Here is a 22119-nt window from a genome sequence, read left to right as displayed (position 1 = left end):
CCCTAAAACGATTCTTTATTTATATTATATTTATGTTTTTCTTGTGTAAAATAAATGCTTTCTGCAAAGAATTGGCGCGTCTGGTCTCCTGTTTGTTACAGTCTACGAGCCGGCTGTAACAAATATCATAAAGTGGCGAGAATATTTTTGGTGCGGCAAAAAAAATAACGACTTATTTAGTGATGGCCGATTTCAAAACACTGCTTCATGAAGCTTCAGAGCATAAATAAATCAGTGTGTTGAATCATGCATCGGATTGCGGGTCAAACCAGCCAAACGGCTGAAATCACGTGACTTTGGCGCTCCGTACAGCAGATTCGACACACAGATTCACAATGATCCAATACTTCCTGAAGCAGTGTTTTGAAATCGGCCATCACTATATAAGCCATTATTTTGTTTTTTTTGCCGCACCAGAAATATTCTTGTGGCTTTATAATATTAATATTGAACCACTGTACTCACATGAACTGATTTAAATATGTTTTTAGTACATTAATGGATCTTGAGAGAGGAAATGTCATTGCTGGCTATGCAGGCCTCACTGAGCCATCAGATTTCATCAAAAATATCTTAATTTGTGTTCCGAAGATTAACGAAGGTCTTACGGGTGTGAAACGGCATGAGGGTGAGTAATAAATGACAGAATTTTCATTTTTGGGTGAACTAACCCTTTAAGGATTAGTCCACTTTCAAATATATTCTATATATTCTTCAAATATATTCTAAATATACACATTTTGCTGATAATTTACTCACCCCAAAGTCATCCAAGATGTCTATGTCCTTCTTTCTTCAGTCAAAAAGAAATGAAGGTTTTTGATGAAAACATTCCAGGATTTTTCTCCATATAGTGGACTTCACTGGACTCCAAATGGTTGAAGGTCAGTGCAGCTTCAAAGAGTTTTAAACGATACCAGACAAGGAATAAGAGTCTTATCTAGTGACACGATCTGTCATTTAAAAAAAAAAAGGAAAAAAAAGGAAAAATTATATACGTTTTAACTATAGATGCTTGTCTATAACTAGCTCTCTTCTTCTTAAATTGTCATATACAATATGTTAGTGCAAGTATATAACAACTAGTTCAAACTTTGACCTGTGGAGGGCAGTAATACACTTAGTGTCTACACTGCTGGAATTCTAATAGAGAAGAAGAAGAAGAAGAGAACTAGTTCAAGATGAGCATTTATGGTTAAAACTAGGGGTGTAACGATACACTCAGGTCACGATACGCTACGTATCTCGATATGGAGTTCACGATACGTATCACGATATTTTGAACAAAATGAAACTGAAATTCAAATAAGATTTATTTAAAAAACTAACAAATTTCGATAATTTTCCTTGTTCTACATACAAGATCACATTTCAAGGTTTAATAAAAACCTTCTGTATTCAAATTAACAGTTGAATAGGGCTGTCTATCACTGAAAAAAATATTAAAATTAACATGAACTTAGAATTAAAAATCCTAAGGGACCGTTCAAATATTGAGTCTAAAAACGCGTGGAAGGCGCGGCCGCACCGCTTCTCCATTTTTGTGGCTTCGGTCGTTGCTATGCAACCATGAACTGCGCTTGCCAAGAGGATCAGGAAGTATCAGAAAAGGATAAATTGATTTCTAGCCCTTGCATTACCTTTACTATTAGATATATTTATGGAGATAAGATATAAAAACCACCCTGTACAGCTATGATCAGCTGTTCGGCTGAGAGTTTGATGTTTTGTTACGGAAAAGCCATAGGTGATCAGTTGGTTCTTGTCACATGGCCTGCGGTGCGTTTGCGGCATTCTGAAAAAGTTGAGAATTTTTCATCTCAATGCGCCTGGAAAAATGCACCGCATGCATATCGTGACCGCGTTGCTCCATTATGAGCGCTCCCGCCGTGTGGTTACATTTGAAATAACTGACTTGCACGCGGAAAAGACGCAATATGTGAATGGCCCCGCAGAACTTATTAAAGGTGCCCTAGAATGTTTTTTCACAAGATGTAATATAAGTCTAAGGTGTCTCCTGAATGTGTCTGTGAAGTTTCAGCTCAAAATACCCCATAGATTTTTTTAAATTAATTTTTTTTAACTGCCTATTTTGGGGCATCATTAACTATGCACTGATTTTTTTCAGCGCGCCGCCCCTTTAAATCGCGTGCTCCCTGCCACACGAGCTCTCGACTATATTACAGTGCATTTACAAAGTTCACACAGCTAATATAACCCTCAAATGGATCTTTACAAGATGTTCATCATGCATTCTGTATGCATGCTTCGAATTATGTGAGTAAAGTATTTATTTTGATGTTTACATTTGATTCTGTATGAGTTTGAGGCTATGCTCTGTGGCTAACGGCTAATGCTACACTGTTGGAGAGATTTATAAAGAATGAAGATGTGTTTATGAATTATACAGACTGCAAGTGTTTAATAATGAAAATAGCGACGGCTCTTGTCTCTGTGAATACAGTAAGAAACGATGGTAACTTTAACTACATTTAACAGTACATTAGCAACATGCTAACGAAACATTTAGAAAGACAATTTACAAATATCACTAAAAATATCATGATATCATGGATCATGTCAGTTATTATTGCTCCATCTGCCATTTTTCGCTATTGTTCTTGCTTGCTTACCTTGTCTGTGCACAGATCCATATGCTGCCCTTGTCTAATGCCTTGAACATGGGCTGGCATATGCAAATATTGGGGGCGTACATATTAATGATCCCGACTGTTACGTAACAGTCGGTGTTATGTTGAGATTCGCCTGTTTTCGAGAAGTCTTTTAAACAAATGAAATTTACATAAGAAGGAGGAAGCAATGGAGTTTGAAACTCAATGTATGTCTTTTCCATGTACTGAACTCTTGTTATTCAACTATGCCGAGGTAAATTCAAATTTTGATTCTAGGGCACCTTTAAAGCAAAGCATCGCAAGCATCTTTTGCTTTTCTGTGAGCACAGCTGTTGCTGTGGCACTGCGCTGAAAGAAAGCCATGACTTTTCTCATGCGACCAAGCAAGAGACTGACGCAAGAAATGTTTAAACCAAGCAAGATTCGATGTGTGTGTGAAACACTTACTGAACTAGAGAGCTGATTGAGACACACCCTAAATATGCAGTGACAACCCGACTTCTCTCACTGCCACCTCCATGTTGCAGAGTAGGTCACGTCAGCTCAACCAATAAGAATAGACTGCCGTCATATCGTAAAAGTATTTCCATCACTCTATGATACATATCGTAACATTCTTGCATCGCGAAATATCGTACTGCGATGAATTGTTACACCCCTAGTTAAAACTTATATAATTTTCTATTTTTTTTTTTAGAAAATGTCTGATGGTTTCTCTAGATGAGACTCTTATTCCTCGTCTGGGATCATGTAGAGCTCTTTGAAGCTGCACTGAAACTGACATTTGGACCTTCAACCCGTTGAACCCCAGTGAAGTCCACTATATGGAGAAAAATCCTGGAATGTTTTCCTCAAAAACCTTCATTTCTTTTCAACTGAAGAAAGAAAGACATGAACATCTTGGATGACATGGGGGTGAGTAAATTATCAGGACATTTTTATTTGAAAGTGAACTAATCCTTTAACCAATGTCAATGATAACGATTACAATCACAGTTATGTAATAGTTATTTTCTCTGTGGCCACAGGAAAATGTCCTTCCTGAAGAGTTGATAGACGGTCAATGCTGAGTGTTTGCTGGCCGAGCAGATTAACTGATTGTAATATTAATTTAGGTACATCAAATTTGTGTAAACTACAAAACTGTGAATTTGTGAAAACGGTGATGTCATGCCCATGCTTATTACATGTTCAGTCTATAAGCGCGTAGTAAAGTGACATCGCCATCTACTCTACTGGCCTGGTATCAGAGTACAGAGGTTTCAGTCATTTTCACCGATCTGTGTGAACAGGGATCGTTTTGACAACGGTGTTGACTGTTCGTGGAAAACCCCCCAAGTTTTTTAGTTCATAATTGTCATGTAAACGTATCCTTTGTTTGAGTTGTTCTTTGTCTATTCTCATTTGTTTAGTTGGTTGATATTCTCCTATATTCCAGCATTCCACAGTGCGTCTCCATGTTTATTTTTAAATAAAATTACCTCTGTCAATTTTTTTTTTTTTTTTTTTTTTTTTACTTTTTTACATTTTACTAATTTTCTAACAAAGTCGTTCAATCATCGTCTTAATTAGGATCATTTAATCTCACAAAATTTCTGGCAGATGTGTTTCTGTGAGGAATCTTTGATCCAGTATGTAATTCTCTCTTAAATAAGTTTATTTCATATTCATGTTCTCTTACCTGTTGTCCTCTAAAGTGTTTCCTCGTCAGCTGATGTGGAACCAGAAAGCTCGTGTTTGACGTCTATTTCTTTAGTCACATCTAGATTATTGATTGTATCATTCAGTATATTCAAGCGTTTCCGTGATTTTCTCTCCTCTGTCTGTTTTACCTTCACTTTCAGTTCACTCTATCGACGTCACTTTCCCGCCGGAACGCGGGAAATCCAAAATATTCCACAGAATGAATAGTCTTGTTTTATTTGTTATATGTCATTATGTCGTTGTATTACCCTCGCAGCATTAACATTCGCAACATCAGGAGAAATTGTGCATCCCTTTAGTTTACAGATTAGCCTATATTATGTTTTTTCAGTATTATATGCTGCTGAGTCAACTCATTCTTCCAGAACACTAGCACTGATCGATTGCTGCTCGATTGCTGCTCGATTGCTCCTGTCTGCCTCGCTGCCTTGCGTCTCCGTATAGCTTTGTTTTCTCGTTTATTGAATCTCTTACTTTTATTCATTGTTGCTTATATTATTATTATTGCCTACCACATTAATCTGACGTCGCTATCTTGTAATCTTTTGAATCTTTGCATCTCGCTAGCTTGTTAACTTGTCATCAGTTTCGCGCGCTCCTCTTTCAACGCGTTCATCAAACAGCTGTGGTAACTCGGATCGGTCTACAAACTATGGCGCGGGATCAGTGCCAAAATCAAACTTCCGAACGACAGACCGACCGATCGAACGTCAAACCGAACGTCTATCCGAACGTCTTGTACTTTGAGCGTCTAACTGAGCGTGTCGACCCACGTGACGACCTGACGTGACGCCAGCGTCTTGAAATTAACTGGTTTTTAACCATGTAAGGTGCCAAGCTGATGTGTAAAGACTATAAATGTACATTACAGGCATGAAAGTATGTGTTTTACTAGCATATAACTGTAAAAAAAACATCCTAGTCTTAATTTGATCCGTACAATCATGTTAACTGTTAGCTTTATTGCCTACTGTACAATATAGCCTATACCAGTCCATCAGACCTCTTTATCCTACTTCCCAGGAAATCTACAGAATACCAATCAGGTGATGTGCTCCAGGACAGCCTTTAGTGTGGGCTGTTAAACTAAACTCTGCTGGTCGTGTCCCTGCAGGAACTAAATTGTATAGCCTTGCTTTATACACCTTTTTCCACCAGTTACTTTAAAAAATAATAATTAGTTATAGTAGTTACTTCTCACAAATAGTAGCTGAGTTAGTAACTAAGTTACTTCATTCTCAATTACCAGGGAAAGTAACTATTGGGTTACTTTTTAATTTTCTTTTTTCAAATATGTCAAATAACTTGGATGCCCTAATATTAAATATGTTAAATGAATGAAATGGACACTAAATAGAATAAAATATTTTTATAAAACATTGTACCTAATCTACACTATTTTAATGTTGCTGTGGGGCAACGTGAGAGACAACTATCAAATTCAATATATTATTGTAAATATTATCATTACTATGGAACAATAAAACACATGGTTTAGAACTTTTAATATTTATTGCACAGGCTACAACTGGCCAACAAATAAGTCTAAAAATAAATTATGCTTGATCCTTCTTGACTTATGATCCGCTCTTATTCACGACATGAAATTTATCTGTACTGTAGGCTACTGTTGGTAGCCATTAAAGAAAACGTATTTCACATTTATGTTTAAATAGGCCTATTATAATGTTATTTCTTAATTTCATCTATTTGATAATGAAAAGTGAACAGCATGAGTAAGATGCATCATATGATGCCAATATATCGGGAGTCATGAAGTGGGTCAGACATGATTTTGACCACTTCTTTAAGTTTTGTTTTGTAGAAAGCCTTTCTTAAAGTGAATTTCGTTTTGTAAAAAATGTATCTTAATTTAAATCAATGTTTCATCAACCAATTGCCTAGATTTAATAAATAAGAAGCAAATAAAGTAGACAATATAATCATGGCAGGCGCGGGCGCGATCACTGGCGCGTGAACTGGAGCGCGACTTATAGGCTAAATGAACCGAGACTCAGTATAGTCTGCTTGACTCACAGACATGAGAAATATATCTATAGAAAGCTTGACATGTCTATTTTTATGTAGTCAAATTGGTGTGGTTCTAAAAACAAAGTATGGTCACATCAAATAGGCCTACTGATTAAAAAAGAAAGAAAGAAGAAATTGTTGTTGTTGCAGGGGCAGTATTTTATAATTAATTTATAATTGTTTTATAGGCCTAATTATAAATAAATAGGGTTAGGGTCTCAATAATTTGATAATAAGCATTAAGGAATCTTGCAGCTATTCTATTTCTATAAGTTAAATAATATGATCAAGTCACTGCTCTGTAACAAATTAGAATGAAAAAAAATAAATTGTAAAAGTTTTTGGCCAATCAAATCAAACTTTAGGCTACTGTTTACAAAAGACGAGGTCGAATTCCGATGTGTGTAGATGTAAGAAGTAGATGTAAGTATAAGTATATATCTGATTTAAATGGTCTGGGCTGGGTTTCCCGATAACGTTGTCTCTTAGCGCGCTACGAAGACTCTAAAGGTAGACCTTAACTGAAGATGTACCGTTTCTAGGCGTGTTCCCCGAACTATCCCATAGGAGGTTGCTTAAGGTATATCTTCTTAAGTGGCACGTTACCAGGTGCTGTCCATGGTGGCGGTGCTGAATTGGTTGATATCGATGGCTCGAGAATCGATAATTCACTCTATACAGTCGCTGCTTCACTGCGTTATGTGAGAAATCAGTGTTCTTTATAAAAATAAGCACTTCAGAAGTAGAAATTGCATTTATCAGGACTCATGGTATGTTATAAAAGTAATCTAAATTGCAAACTAAATCTATATTGTAATTTATCTATATTCTGGGGGCGCGGAGCTCCATCAGCGTGAGTTTAAGGCGACCTTTATTTAGAATAAAGTTTTAATTCCTTGGAGACGCGTCATGCAGCTGACAGACATGTAGGTATCTCGTTTATATCGTTTTTTTTTTTTTTTTTTTTTTTTTTTTTTAAATAGCCTATTCACAAACTTGTTAACTATATCATGAATTTACGATTGTAAAATATGTGGAAGTGAATGTGTTTTGTCACGCGATGAGTTTGCACGGCAGTTAGAGCTGTCGGATAGCCTATACGAAATCTTCCCCGAAATACATAAAAGTATGTGGCCGGTGAACTGGGAGAAGAATGGAGTAAACTTTATTGTTTCATAAACAATGTGTATCTGATATGAATAAAACATATCAAATATGAAAAAAGGGTTATTGTTGCAGCTTCCGTAGACATCAGTGTAATTTGAATTTAACAAACTATAAATGTCTTTTTTTATGCAGTAGCCTACTTAATTCAAATGTGTATTTAAATGTCTGAAACCTAAAATAAAGCGCGATGAGGTTAAAAACACCGAATAGTTGTGATAAAGTTACATGACAAGCGCAGAGCGCGCGTCTGTCTCTGGATCAGCGCTAAAGCACATTTGAATTTAGCATTGAATTTTTTTGCATTTTATTCTTTGCCATAATCCTAATCGAACACTGGGTGTATTACAGCTTCAGAATTATATTCGTATTGACTGTCAACAGTGATAAGGTATAGCTAAGAGTGCTCCAGACCAACCTTACGAAAGTATGACTTACAGAAGGTATACTTAACTAAGAACGTTTCGGGAAACACGTATTAGCGTTAAGGTACAGCTTAAGGTATAATTTAAGAACGACGTAGAGTTAAGAAGGTTTCGGGAAACCCAGCCCAGGATATTTTATGCAATATATCAATAGCTTATTTAATTTAGGCGTAGCTTATAAAAAGCAGATAGGCTATTTAGGTTGCAGATTTCGCTACTTTTGGTAAAGCATAGGCTATTTCTCATTTGAAACATTTCGAAATTAGAAGTATGTTCCTAAAACTTTTAATGGGAGATGGAGAAAATGTTCGTGGAATGTCCCGTTCTTTTCCAAATTAGCCGTCCAAGCATGTGGAAAAGGATACAATCGAATCATGAGTTAAATTAAGGTAAGAAAAGCACAAACGTGTTACAACGTGTCTTCACACGTAAACAACACGTTGGGAAGACGATCGGTTACTCGCACTTCCGACCGATCGCCATAGGAACGCGTTAACAACACGTAAGCACGTGTAGGAACATGTTACATGAAATAAATATATGATATTTCGCTAGGTGGCGACAAGTGTCTGATAAAATGTATTTTATGTATCATTGTATCATTTATTCAAGAGATCAGTTCAAAAACTCAAGGCTGTGGAAATAAAGTCTGTTGTTTATCCTTTTGATATTTCATTTTAAAAAGTGACTGTCTATCGTGTTCTGATCTAGCCCCTTACATTTCCCTTCATTTGTAAAATTCAAAATTCACCTCTGCAATTCTTCAATTCATGACACATTAAAAAAAAAGTCTAATAGAAATGTATAGAAAATATGCTTGACACTTGACAGTTTATGGCAACAACCATTTTGCATTAAATGACTCATGCAACAAACTAATGTTTTAAGGGGTAAAACTATTCATCAGGGAACAAATATCATATTTAATCTAAATGACAATTGATGAATTAGGAAACAGCAGACACACAATCAATTACATGACTGTAGCAAAGAATTTTCAATTTTTTTTCAAGAGAATGAGAAATTGCTTTTATGATAGCCTAGTATGTATTTTTCATGTCTGATAATAAAATAAAAACACAGCAACACACTTCTACAGAATGTAAAGTATAAGTTATATAGACAATATATTTTCTAAAAGGCATGCCTCAATATTGACTTTTGAGCTCGGGTAGGCTACATAGCCTACCTTTAATCAATCAAATCAATCCTAGTTTTTATTTGTGTGTGTAGACAGATAATTTTACAGATAATTAAAGATAATTTTGTCACCAAATCTCATTCAACTGAGATGAAGGAAAGAGGGTAAGAGCAACTGTCCACTAAAGGAACTGTAATGTTAAACTTTCATTCAAAAACATTTTAAAGGCTCTCCTGAGGCTTCACATGATATCACCTGAATATTCTGTTGATTTCATGGGAAAAAGGATAAAGAGACTCTGATGATATACTATATAGGCAATTACAATAATTAACAATTTATTAATTTAGAGTGTCTTGCATGGATTGTGAACATTGCAGCAGGAAATAAAATTAACAATAACAACAAGTTAGAATGATAATATAGGTCAAATTAAGAATATAGAATGTCTGTGGACAGTCTGCTTTTTGAAAGTAAAACAATGGAGGAGTACATGGATTCAGGAAAGAAATATGTTTGTGTTAGTGTTGTTTTAGATGTGTATTGCCTGTAATGTCCAGGATTTAGTATTTAGGTATAAAATCTCTTTATTTAGTGCCTATAATGTCCATTTATAGTCTTTATTATCAAATAGATGAAATTAAAAAATAACATTATAATAGGCCTATTTAAAGCTGCAGTAGGTAACTTTTGTAAAAATGTATTTTTTACATATTTGTTAAACCTGTCATTGTGTCCTGACAGTAGAATATGAGACAGATAATCTGTGAAAAAATCAAGCTCCTCTGGCTCCTCCGAGTGGTCCTATTGCCATTTGCAGAAATACACCGCTCCCGGTAAGAACCAACCAATCAGAGTCAGGAGGAGTGTCTTAGCAGTGTCAATCAAGCTCGTGTGCGCGCTGATCACACTCCTGTCATGCACAGCCACAGTGCACAGCGCTTACAGGCGTTCAAATTCAAGATTACCGGTGTGCCGCAGCTTTGCTTATGGCGGACAAACAGTCCAGTTTCGTACATATAATACCCCATAAAGTGCGTATCATATGCACGCGAAAAACTCATTTTGGCGTATATATTCTACGAGATTACAAACTCGTACTACTGATACGCATTTTCGTGTGATCGGGCTCTATTATGTAATGATATGCAGTTTTAAGATTTTTTCAGGCGAGAATGTGCTGGTTTAAAGCTCAAATTTGTGGTTAATTGATAAAGATTGCGCCTTTCTGAAAATTTGATCTGACGTTGTCGGAGTTGTGAGATCCAGGCGATCACCGGACGCTCAGCGCTCATGTACCCAGCCGAGAGCAGCCTTACCTCGGCTAGTCCTTCTGACGTTTGCCGCTGGCTCCGTTTTGGCTGAGGGCAACGTGACGTTTCATAAATTTATATATGGCTATTTAACTTTTGTATCATACTAAAGCGCTGATTTTGTACGCTTGACTGAATTGTTTGCTTTATTTCTTATTGTATATTTTTATACCTTTTATAATGGCTATTATTGAACATTAAAACTGACATTTAACAAAAAGAGAAGGTTGTGTTTTATGTTAAAGCCTATTTCATTTCATTACAGTGAAGATAATCAGAGTATGCACAAATAGTATTACATTTAATATTTTTGAAATGTAAACGAAAAGAGGCAGGGTTGTTTAATATTTTGTTTTGTTAAATATAAGCAGACATTGCAGATAATTAATCACTCGTTGCCTGAGGCTATTATGTTTTTGTTTCTTTAAATAAAACGAAAAGAGGCAGAGTGGTTTAATAACAAATTTTGTTTTATTCGTGGCTAAAATATACATACAGAGATAACCGGAGAAGCCAGCGCGAGCTGAGTGACGTTATAAAATACGCTGCTGTTCCATTTGCAGAATCACCGGACTTGTGTTCTCCCGTCCACGGGAGTTCGTTCTCCGGAGTCGAACTTGCCAAGTCCTAACTACCAAGGACGCGAGTCCGAACTTAGTGAACTTGGTTTTGAGAAACGCCTAGTGTCAAAACTCTAGCCGCATAACATACAGATAAAATGTCACGCACTGTGGAAAGCATCTATTGAAACCTACTAATTCAATGGCTTGTCATGTTGCTGAAATAATGTACTAGCAAACCTTATTTAGCATTACATATCGATAGAATAATTACTTGCATACTGTAACGTTAGTTACCGTTATATTATCTTACTAGCTATTTATTACTTATAGAAATAGTGCATATACGTCATATAGTTACATTACATGTATTGCAAAATACGTAATGTTTTGAGAACCAAGTTTATAGTAAAAGTATGGGCAGGCCATAGTCAATGTAAATCATATTGTTGATGTTTTGTCCGTATCAGTGAATGTGCTATAACTGTTTATCCGCCGTCATCGGTGGCCCTGCTTGCTTACTAGCCTGCGTGTTCACGGCAGGCTCCGTTGTGATGGGGGAGGAGCTGTGGAGGGAGGGCTGTAGAGCAGCAGAGAGCAAGGGGGAGTGACCTGTGAGTTGTGCTTGTTCAAATTTTCAGGCTAAGTCAACGTTTTCTAAAAACTCCCTACTGCAGCTTTAAACATAAATGTGAAATACGTTTTCTTTAATGGCTACCAACAGTAGCCTACAGTACAGATAAATTTCATGTCGTGAATAAGAGCGGATCATAAGTCAAGAAGGATCAAGCATAATTTATTTTTAGACTTATTTGTTGGCCAGTTGTAGCCTGTGCAATAAATATTAAAAGTTCTAAACCATGTGTTTTATTGTTCCATAGTAATGATAATATTTACAATAATATATTGAATTTGATAGTTGTCTCTCACGTTGCCCCACAGCAACATTAAAATAGTGTAGATTAGGTACAATGTTTTATAAAAATATTTTATTCTATTTAGTGTCCATTTCATTCATTTAACATATTTAATATTAGGGCATCCAAGTTATTTGACATATTTGAAAAAAGAAAATTAAAAAGTAACCCAATAGTTACTTTCCCTGGTAATTGAGAATGAAGTAACTTAGTTACTAACTCAGCTACTATTTGTGAGAAGTAACTACTATAACTAATTATTATTTTTTAAAGTAACTGGTGGAAAAAGGTGTATAAAGCAAGGCTATACAATTTAGTTCCTGCAGGGACACGACCAGCAGAGTTTAGTTTAACAGCCCACACTAAAGGCTGTCCTGGAGCACATCACCTGATTGGTATTCTGTAGATTTCCTGGGAAGTAGGATAAAGAGGTCTGATGGACTGGTATAGGCTATATTGTACAGTAGGCAATAAAGCTAACAGTTAACATGATTGTACGGATCAAATTAAGACTAGGATGTTTTTTTTACAGTTATATGCTAGTAATACACATACTTTCATGCCTGTAATGTACATTTATAGTCTTTACACATCAGCTTGGCACCTTACATGGTTAAAAACCAGTTAATTTCAAGACGCTGGCGTCACGTCAGGTCGTCACGTGGGTCGACACGCTCAATTAGACGCTCAAAGTACAAGACGTTCGGATAGACGTTCGGTTTGACGTTCGATCGGTCGGTCGGTCGTTCGGAAGCTTGATTTTGGCACTGATCCCGCGCCATACTGTCTGCTTTTAAATCTAGCCAATCACGTGACATCAATTGACGCTAGCAAGCAACGCAAGCAGACATTCACGTTTCTGTGAGCTTTCATTCGTAAATAATCAACTGTTTTGTCGCGGATGTGAACAATGAAATGCGCTCTCAACGCTCTCCAAATCATCGATCAAAGCGTGCTAACGTTTTAGGACAGGTCGATGGTATATAAATCATGCCCGAACGTTATCGTTTGTCAATCAAGCCAAACCGTCCATTCAGAAACCGAGAAATTTGACAGGAGGCTGATCTCTCAGGTTGACGCGCGAGCTGGCTTGACTGAAGTTTTCGTGAGGATATGGTTTATGGACTGTTTTGATTTCGGTAATTACATCTAGAAAGGTAAAAGCAGTGATGACATATATAATAGAGAGATCTGAAAGTGAACCGAAAGTGATATTGGCCTCGTCCAGTGAGGAGGACGCATGAGAGGAGACCTGCGCATTTATGCTTATCAGTGGCATGCACTTTGATCATGAAAGTGAAAGTGCCCTTTGCGGTCACATCGCATCATTTAAATCTTGTTAACATTAGTTAATGCACTGTAAACCAACATGAACAAACAATCAACAACTGTATTTTTTAATAACTAACATTAACAAAGATGAACTAATACAGTATGTATTGCTCATGGTTAGTTCATGTTAATACATTATCTGATGTTTAATAAATGAACCTTATTGTTAAGTGTGTATTGTAAACTCATGTAGCCCATATTTTGTAGACCAAGTTAATAAAAACGTATGTTGTTCTAGAACATATTGAGTTGATATCCAAAAAAATCATTTTTACAGATGGAAAAAAAACAGGCAGTATAGACATTATTATAATATTATAGCGGATATAATTAAAGGTGCTAAAGAGGATGTTTTCGACGACTGAGAAACCAAATGAGCGCATGCGTAAGAACAACCCCCTCCTTCGAAGGAACGCCTCCCAAAACTCGTAAACACACGTATTTGAACAGGAGTGTTTACCACCGGCATTCGCTGTGTCGTGTTAGTGGATTCATTATGTCGGACTCACCGCAGGTAACTCATAATCTGCAGTTGTTACTCCTGTCTCCTGACGAAAACATTGCATGCAGTGTCTGTGGTCTGGTTACTGGAGCGCGCAGCCGCGCACGTCTCGCACAAGGAACGTCACGGCAGTGATTGACAAGCCAGAGGGCCAATCGTTTATGCGATGATCGCGTAAACGATTGGCTGATGTTTTTAAGGCCCTACCTCGTGCACAGATGATGTATATTAATATTATTCCTTTCAGTGCACCTAATAAATAGTCTTTTATCAGTTAGTAAAGACAGTTTCAAGTAATATTGCAAAAATGTATAAAACAAAACATCCTCTTTAGCACCTTTAACCAACTTAGTTTTCTTACAGTCAACTTACTGTTGCAAGTGAAATTAGTCATTGAGCTTTGTTGATATGCTTCAGTGTCACTATAATTGTCAATTCAGTTACTGAGGGAGTGACTTAAAAAGCAAGCTTTTTTTGTGACAATTTTTTTATATTTAATTTAAATCATTGTTTTTTTTAATGACAAAAACAAAATAGTTTTTCAGTTATCACGACTGTTATAACACTGGTTATTCAATAAACACATATTACTGTTACTAAACTCTGCTCAAAAGAAATTTAAATTCTAAATTGAACCATATCGTGATACGTATCGTATCGTGGCTTTAGTATCGTGATACGTATCGTATCGTGGCTTTAGTATCGTGATGCGTATCGTATCGTGGCTTTAGTATCGTGATACGTATCGTATCGTGGCTTTAGTATCGTGATGCGTATCGTATCGTGGCTTTAGTATCGTGATACGTATCGTATCGTGGCTTTAGTATCGTGATGCGTATCGTATCGTGGCTTTAGTATCGTGATGCGTATCGTATCGTGGCTTTAGTATCGTGATACGTATCGTATCGTGGCTTTAGTATCGTGATACGTATCGTATCGTGGCTTTAGTATCGTGATGCGTATCGTATCGTGGCTTTAGTATCGTGATACGTATCGTATCGTGGCTTTAGTATCGTGATGCGTATCGTATCGTGGCTTTAGTATCGTGATACGTATCGTATCGTGGCTTTAGTATCGTGATGCGTATCGTATCGTGGCTTTAGTATCGTGATGCGTATCGTATCGTGGCTTTAGTATCGTGATGCGTATCGTATCGTGGCTTTAGTATCGTGATACGTATCGTATCGTGGCTTTAGTATCGTGATGCGTATCGTATCGTGGCTTTAGTATCGTGATACGTATCGTATCGTGGCTTTAGTATCGTGATGCGTATCGTATCGTGGCTTTAGTATCGTGATACGTATCGTATCGTGGCTTTAGTATCGTGATGCGTATCGTATCGTGGCTTTAGTATCGTGATACGTATCGTATCGTGGCTTTAGTATCGTGATGCGTATCGTATCGTGGCTTTAGTATCGTGATGCGTATCGTATCGTGGCTTTAGTATCGTGATACGTATCGTATCGTGGCTTTAGTATCGTGATGCGTATCGTATCGTGGCTTTAGTATCGTGATACGTATCGTATCGTGGCTTTAGTATCGTGATGCGTATCGTATCGTGACGATGTTGGTGATACACAGCCCTACTTTGTATACACTTTGTACTTTGTATAATATAGTCAAGATTTGAAGCGGATCAAAACCTTTAATCAAAGTTGTCCTAACTTTTTTGATCCACTTCAAATGTTGACTACTGTACTCTGAATTACATAATCTCACACAATACAGTTGTGCTACTATTTAAATACAGTTTAACACATTTTCCCAAAGTTGAATGCATTTGTTTTCAAGGCCATTAAAATAAATAAAATATAAGAACATCACTAATGAAGAGACATATTTCATTGACAAATCCAATGGTTTTTATTTAAACTTAGATTCAGCAAAACTTACCATGTTTTTCATTAAAGAAAAAAAAATATATTGGACCATGGTGACCCTCTATACACAAATACAAATGACACATTATATTCCATGTTCTGATGAGCTTCTCATTGTGTCTGATGGCACAATGATGACCGCAGAGACTCGTGAAGAACAGCATCTGTTGACAGAATATACCAAAGATATAAGACAGCATGTTCAACTCTTTATTCACGTTTACAATAGTCTAAATCCTACATTGAACCAATACTATTTTTGAACAGTAAATGAGGATTAGCAGCAGGGAACTGTATCAGAATGGCATGTCGATATTGTTTTCGGTACATAGTCAAGCATAAAACACTTTATGAATTAATATCGTACAGAATACGGGCCGATTTGACCAATCATATGAATGTTTTGGTGCTGCATACAAACATGTGCCATAAACCACCACACAAAAACTCAAAAAGGAGATATCAAGCCGAAATATCGCTCTCCGTTTGTTAAAGAAAATAAAATAAAGTTTGTTAACTGGTAGACTACAACTCACCTCCCGATAGCAGCACTTTTCTCCGGTTCTTTCAGGATCGCGTAGGCCATTAGATTAGCCGGTTGTCGTCGCCATCACGGTCAGGCTGCGATGTCACTTGATTGAACTGGTCAGAATCCCCAAGATTGAGCGATGTATTGCGCTTTCAGTGTTTTATTAAATAAATTATACATTGCGACATTATACTTCACCTGAGTGGCTGAGCGAGGGGATTCAGACGACGATCGTGACGTCAGCAGCTCTGATTGGCTGAAGGCAGTGAGCAACAAAATCTGATTGGTCAAAGACCGAGTTGAAGAGACATTTGAATTCCGATAAGTTTAATCACTCAACATATGTTTTCGCATGTAACGTTACTTGTGCTGCTGGTGTGTTGTTTAATATTGATTTGTGTGTACGATTGTAAAATGATTCTGCCAGTGTAAACTTAATAAACATTTACACATATTTGGAAATTGTATAGACTACACTGCATATACTAAATGGGCTTGTAATGCATTCATACTGAAATAAATAGCACAAGTAATATAATGAATTCCAAGGATGAATAAGTAAACTTAAAAAATATACTCAAATTTAACATTAGATACACCACAACTTCAGGATATTAAATAATGTATTTTTTAAATATACTTTCAGTGCATTGTTACAATGATCATTTTCAGCACACTGTTAAAATATACCTCAAATATATTTTTATAAAGTGCAAATAAATACACTTTTAAAAAATAAACTGAACTTACACTTCAAGTATATTTTTCTAAAATATATTTTTTAGAAAATATACTAAAGTACAATTATTTTAAAGTGTGTTAAAAGTTGCATTGTGAAAATATGATACTAATATACTTTTTATATATTTAATGATAGTACATTTGTTGAATTTTTGTTAGTATATTTGCAGTGTACTATAGAAAAAGGGAATATATTTAAAATACAATAAAGTATACTTTTTTTTCACTAGGGTTGTGTAGGCTAAAAGTCAATAACCTTTGCATTGAAGGTGATTGTGGCATAGTGAGTTTAAAAGAAAACTCATAGACTGTATTTTTTTATTTTTTGCTTTTATTTAGTGATTTAAATGAAAGTAACACTTCATTACAAGAAGGAAAATATAGACAGACAATAAATCCTGTTTAATTGTTGTACTTACCTCCAGTGCATTATTTATTTTTCTTTTGGTTGAAAGCTGTCAGGGAGTAGGGGCGTCAGGAAGCCATCTTGTGACGTTACTCTAACTGAAGCCTACCCTTGTCGGTCTGTAGAGTGCATCTCAATAAAGTAGGACATAACATATATACATCAGTATATAACAAGACTAAAAGCACTGAAAACGGGGACTAAGATCCTTTCGTTGTTCAGTCTTCCAGGGCAGCTCTAACAAATTTACCCTACAAGACGGGCTACATACTCCGTTACATGTGTAATAACCATTTACATAACATTTACTACTTAAACAATATATTTGGTCAGATCCATTCAAATGAGTTTTTTCAACCAGTACAGTGTGCAATATAAATTTATACTAATCAGTTTTGTTCAATGATTTGTAGAACTGAGAATATTATTGCTATTATAGGTTGCAATCTTGCTCCATTGGAGAAGAAGGTTGTGATAAATTGAGTTCAGCTCTGAGATCAAACCTGTCTCATCTGAGAGAGCTGGACCTGACTGGGAATCGTTCTGGAATGAAGCTGCTTTTAGTGCTGCTGAAACATCCTCAGTGTAAACTGGAGAAACTCTCGTGAGTATTTAATATCCATAATGTTAAAGGGATTATTAGGTGTAGTACATGGTGCTATATTTTATGTCAACAATAATAATTGACCATCCCTGCTTCACAGTGTGTTTGGTTCAGTCTTACTGTTGCTCTCTTGATCACAATTTTTGTTGCACATCCAAAATAGTCAAAACCTTGTTAATTAATCTTCCGGACAAGAGGAATAGCTAAGAATTGTAGGGCTGAATGAGGAGCGAGGACTCAAAGATGCAGAGAAAATTGACTTATTTAACAATAAAACAAGACAAAAACAAACAAAAACTATCCCGTGTGGGAAAAACAGGGGCGGCAACTGCACAAGGCAGGAATGAAAAGTAAATAATGATAAACTCACACAGGACTGCCTACACGAGTGCTTGAATTTGGAACCACATACTAACTACTTTTACCATATCTTTCTATGGAATTTTTTTTAAAGCAGAGTTCATAAAGCAGCCCCGGTTTTAACCCTGCAACAGATTTTGGGAAATCGCAGACAAATGTATGAAATCTGAGCCAAATCGGTGCTCGTTTACGCGAGTGACAATCACGCAGTGTGAATGATCAAATATGCGATCTGAGACAATCGATGATGCGCCACCGCTGCCCATGAGATATTTGGCACGCTAGATATCCGGACCTGTCCATGATTCAAAATCCTGCTGTGTGAAATATGTTCTGACTGAAAATGACATCAGTGATGACCTACAGCTAACAAGAGATAAAGATACAGGGCAGCGGGAAGTTCAGGGAAGAGTTATAGACCCATAAGCATTTTTTCTTTTTCTCCTTTTTGCTGCAAATTATCACACAGGCAATTTGGATTGGAAGCTTCTGACAATAGACAGGAGACCTCAAAAAAAAAAAAAATGTTAAGGCAGCAACTTTCAGCACTGCCCCGTGATTTATTTGCAGTGTTGGGGAGTAGTTAAATACATGTAGCGGTGCTACTAGTTTAACTACATTTTTCAGTAGCTTGTATGTAGTTCAGCTACTTTTAAAACAGTGTAGCTTTTCCAGTAGTTAACTACATTTTCCAGCAAGTATCGGTGTAGCGCGACCAAAAGTTACAAGCTACATTCCGTTTTGTGTTGCGTTCTGACGGTGATTGAATAACAGCCTTTTTAAATGGATTATTCTGCTTTATTGCAGTCTATATCAAATGTATGCATACTGTATTATTGCAGTGGTGATCCGCCATAATCTAATCTGTCCCGCCAGTTTTATAATGAACATAAGATGACTAACGCGCTGTTTTGAGTCATTGCATTGGCAAAGCATCCGTCAACTGAACAGAAAACAACAACATAGCTTAGAACGTTAACGCGAGAAGCACATGATTCGCGTAGAGACATTTAAGATGTTAAGTCATTTTACAAATAATTGGAATAGAATTTCAAAAATATTGATACAAAAATTCTAATATTTTTCTAGTATGCATTTATGCTTATTTTTATTATTGCATATTTTTGTCCCGTGCTATGGTTATGGTAGCAATATTGCTACCATTTTGAGCGTGAATCCTGCATTTCTATGTAGGCTAGAAATCACTTCTGAAACTGCAGAGTGCAATTGGTCTTCAGTCCTCTCGCATGAAAAACAAAACTTATAATACATTCAGAATTGTAATATATATAAAGCGTGCAAAGAGAGTCAGTGTGAGATATAGGAGTATTGACATTTGAGTAGCCTATATACATTTGAGTATTGTATTTTTTTATATAGTTTACAAAATAAAACACTATGCTTTGAAATCATAATTGTAGTGCATTGCTTTGTTTTAAACCCCAAACATCTTACTTAAACATTCTTCATTAACAGTTATCCTGTTATTTGTAATATGCTATGTCACAAAAAAAAGTAGTTTCAATGTAAAAAAAAAGTAGTTTCAATGTAGCTAGCTACTTTTTGATAGTAACTTGTAGTGTAGCTAACTACTTTTTCAAAAGGGTAGCTTGACTGTAGTTTAACTACTTTAATTCATGAGTAGCTTGTAGCTTGTCAAACTACAGTTTCAGAGTAGCTTCCCCAACACTGTTTATTTGACATGACATTTCTTACTGTATCAATGGCTCATGCCTCAGTTATAGCTCTAAAATGACATTTTGGGTGAGATGCATTAGAACTTAATTAAATAAACATTTGAAAAATGTTTTGAGGTATGGAATCATAGTATGAACAGAATAACTTATTCTTTATTGCAACATGTATATGTAGGAATAATTGACTCCTTTACATACAGGTTTTTATAAAGAATACTTTGATCCATCGCATGCTGTGAATTTTTATCTTAACTTGTCTGTTTCCATTGATTTCAGGTTGAAGTCTTGCCGCATTACAGAGGAGGGCTGTGCTGCTCTGGCTTCAACCACCTCATTTAAGACAAAAAGCTGTATGAATAGAAAGGACACATTAAATTATATGAGTGCGTATTTTCAAGAAAAACTTAAACTGTAACTAATTTAAGCCTTCAGTCAACTAAAATTACCAAAGTCTCTACCACTCAATTTCTGTCTTTAAGTAAATATTTTAGAACAACTGCTGCACATCTTTAGGAACCATTTCTGGCAACTTAAGGGTAAATCCCATTATCACCTGACTCTTTGCATAGGTTCCTGTTTTGTTGCTTTATAGAGACAAAGTATGTGCTTATACTGGTTTCTAAAATTGCTGTATCATCTTTACATTTAAAATGGCACAATATGTTATTTTCGAAGATTGGTCAATTCTATTCTAATTCCAATGACATCTCTAAAGAAAATCTGGGTATTAATCAGTTATATTAGGGTTAGAAATGCAAATTACATCTTATCAAAATCTTTATCATTGATTTTACATTTAAATGTAAAATAAATATTTGTAAATATTAGACTTTTCTGAATATTAAAATTATGATCAGTGTCCATAAGAACAGTTCATGCAGTTCAACAGTTCTGTTTCCAACAAGGGATATTGTAATATATTCCCATTTAATTTTCATTTTATGTACTATGTGAATTTATTGGATTAGTATCATTTGAAGTATGTCGCCATGATTGGTAAAAAAAAAAAGAACTTAATCTAAACCCAGTCTGTGAAATCAGGCCTTTTAAAGTAACTGGTTTCTGAAATGGTTTATCATTGTCATTAATTTCTGAAGTGGTTTACACTGATCTTTTTCTATTTGATTATATAATTGCTATAATACAGTTTTATATGACAAATAAAATGTTACATTTGATTTATTCTGTGAAATCATCATTTTTTTTTTAAAGACCAATAAAATTGTCACACACACACACACACACACACACACACACACACACACACACACACACACACACACACACACAGAGCAGTGGGCAGCCATTCACTGTGGAACCCTGGGAGTGATTGGGGGTTAGGAGTCTTTCTCAAGGGCACTTCAGTCATTTCCTGCTTGTACTGAGAATCAAACCCGCAACCTTCGGGTTACCAGTCTGACCCTTTAAACTTTTAGAGGGGTCTGTAAAAAGTAGGCAAACATTTAATGATCTGTAACCATTTCACAGATTTCTGTGTACACAAATGAACTATACAAATGAACTAAATCAATGCATTTATTTCCATTTAAAGTGACTTGTCACAACTCCCTTGTCTCCCGGACTCCATTTCCCATCATCCTCCTGTTCTCCACACCTGCACTCACTTCCCTCGTCATCTCCCCATCAGGACTCTTCACCTGCACCTGGACTCCCTCATCAGCACTGCCTATATTATGGACTCACTCCCAGTCTGTTCTTATGTTAAGTTTATGTGTTGATGGTGTAGCTAGCGGTCTGTGTTGTGTTATTATTCCTGGATGATCATTAAAACCCATCGTTTGTGGATCTCTGTTCTCGCCTCATCTCTCCTGCATACACCACATGTAACAGAATGAAGCTGATAGAAAAAGATTAGGCATAAAAGATTCCTTATCTCTTGTGGACATCATTGATATCACAGTGTACGTCTTTCAGTTGAAGTGACTGATTATTATTTATGATTATTAGTTATTATTATGTAGGCTACTTGGATGAAATCACAAGTTTCAGTGCATTACGTTTAAGAACAGCAAAACTTCAGAATTTGAAGAAAGAAAGGCCAAAATATCAAAGTACTGAGACAACTTAAGAAGCTCTCAATGGTGCTTCACAGACAGTGTTGGGTAAGTTACTCTAAAAAGTGATTAATTACTAGCTACAAATGACATCTTTAACAGTGT

At 36.1% G+C, this 22119-nt stretch overlaps 1 protein-coding gene across 3 annotated transcripts in view; it reads right to left on the bottom strand.

Moving 5' to 3' along the window:
• Positions 1–4517, bottom strand: part of LOC125261519 (cytolytic toxin-beta-like) — a 37297-nt gene extending 32780 nt beyond the window's left edge. Inside the window, exon 1 of one of the 3 annotated variants that reach the window (XM_048180070.1) lies at positions 4315–4517. The gene's annotated coding sequence lies outside the window, so the exon portion shown is untranslated. The remainder of the gene's footprint in view (positions 1–4314) is intronic. The other 2 variants (XM_048180071.1, XM_048180073.1) reach the window with 2 other exon arrangements.
• Between the last annotated feature and the right edge of the window lie 17602 nt (positions 4518–22119).

This window comes from Megalobrama amblycephala, unplaced genomic scaffold (assembly GCF_018812025.1).
Source record: "Megalobrama amblycephala isolate DHTTF-2021 unplaced genomic scaffold, ASM1881202v1 scaffold422, whole genome shotgun sequence".
Taxonomy (NCBI): Eukaryota; Metazoa; Chordata; class Actinopteri; order Cypriniformes; family Xenocyprididae; genus Megalobrama; species Megalobrama amblycephala.
The sequence above is the reverse complement of the archived record's forward strand: the minus strand, read 5'-3'. Positions and strand labels throughout refer to the sequence as shown.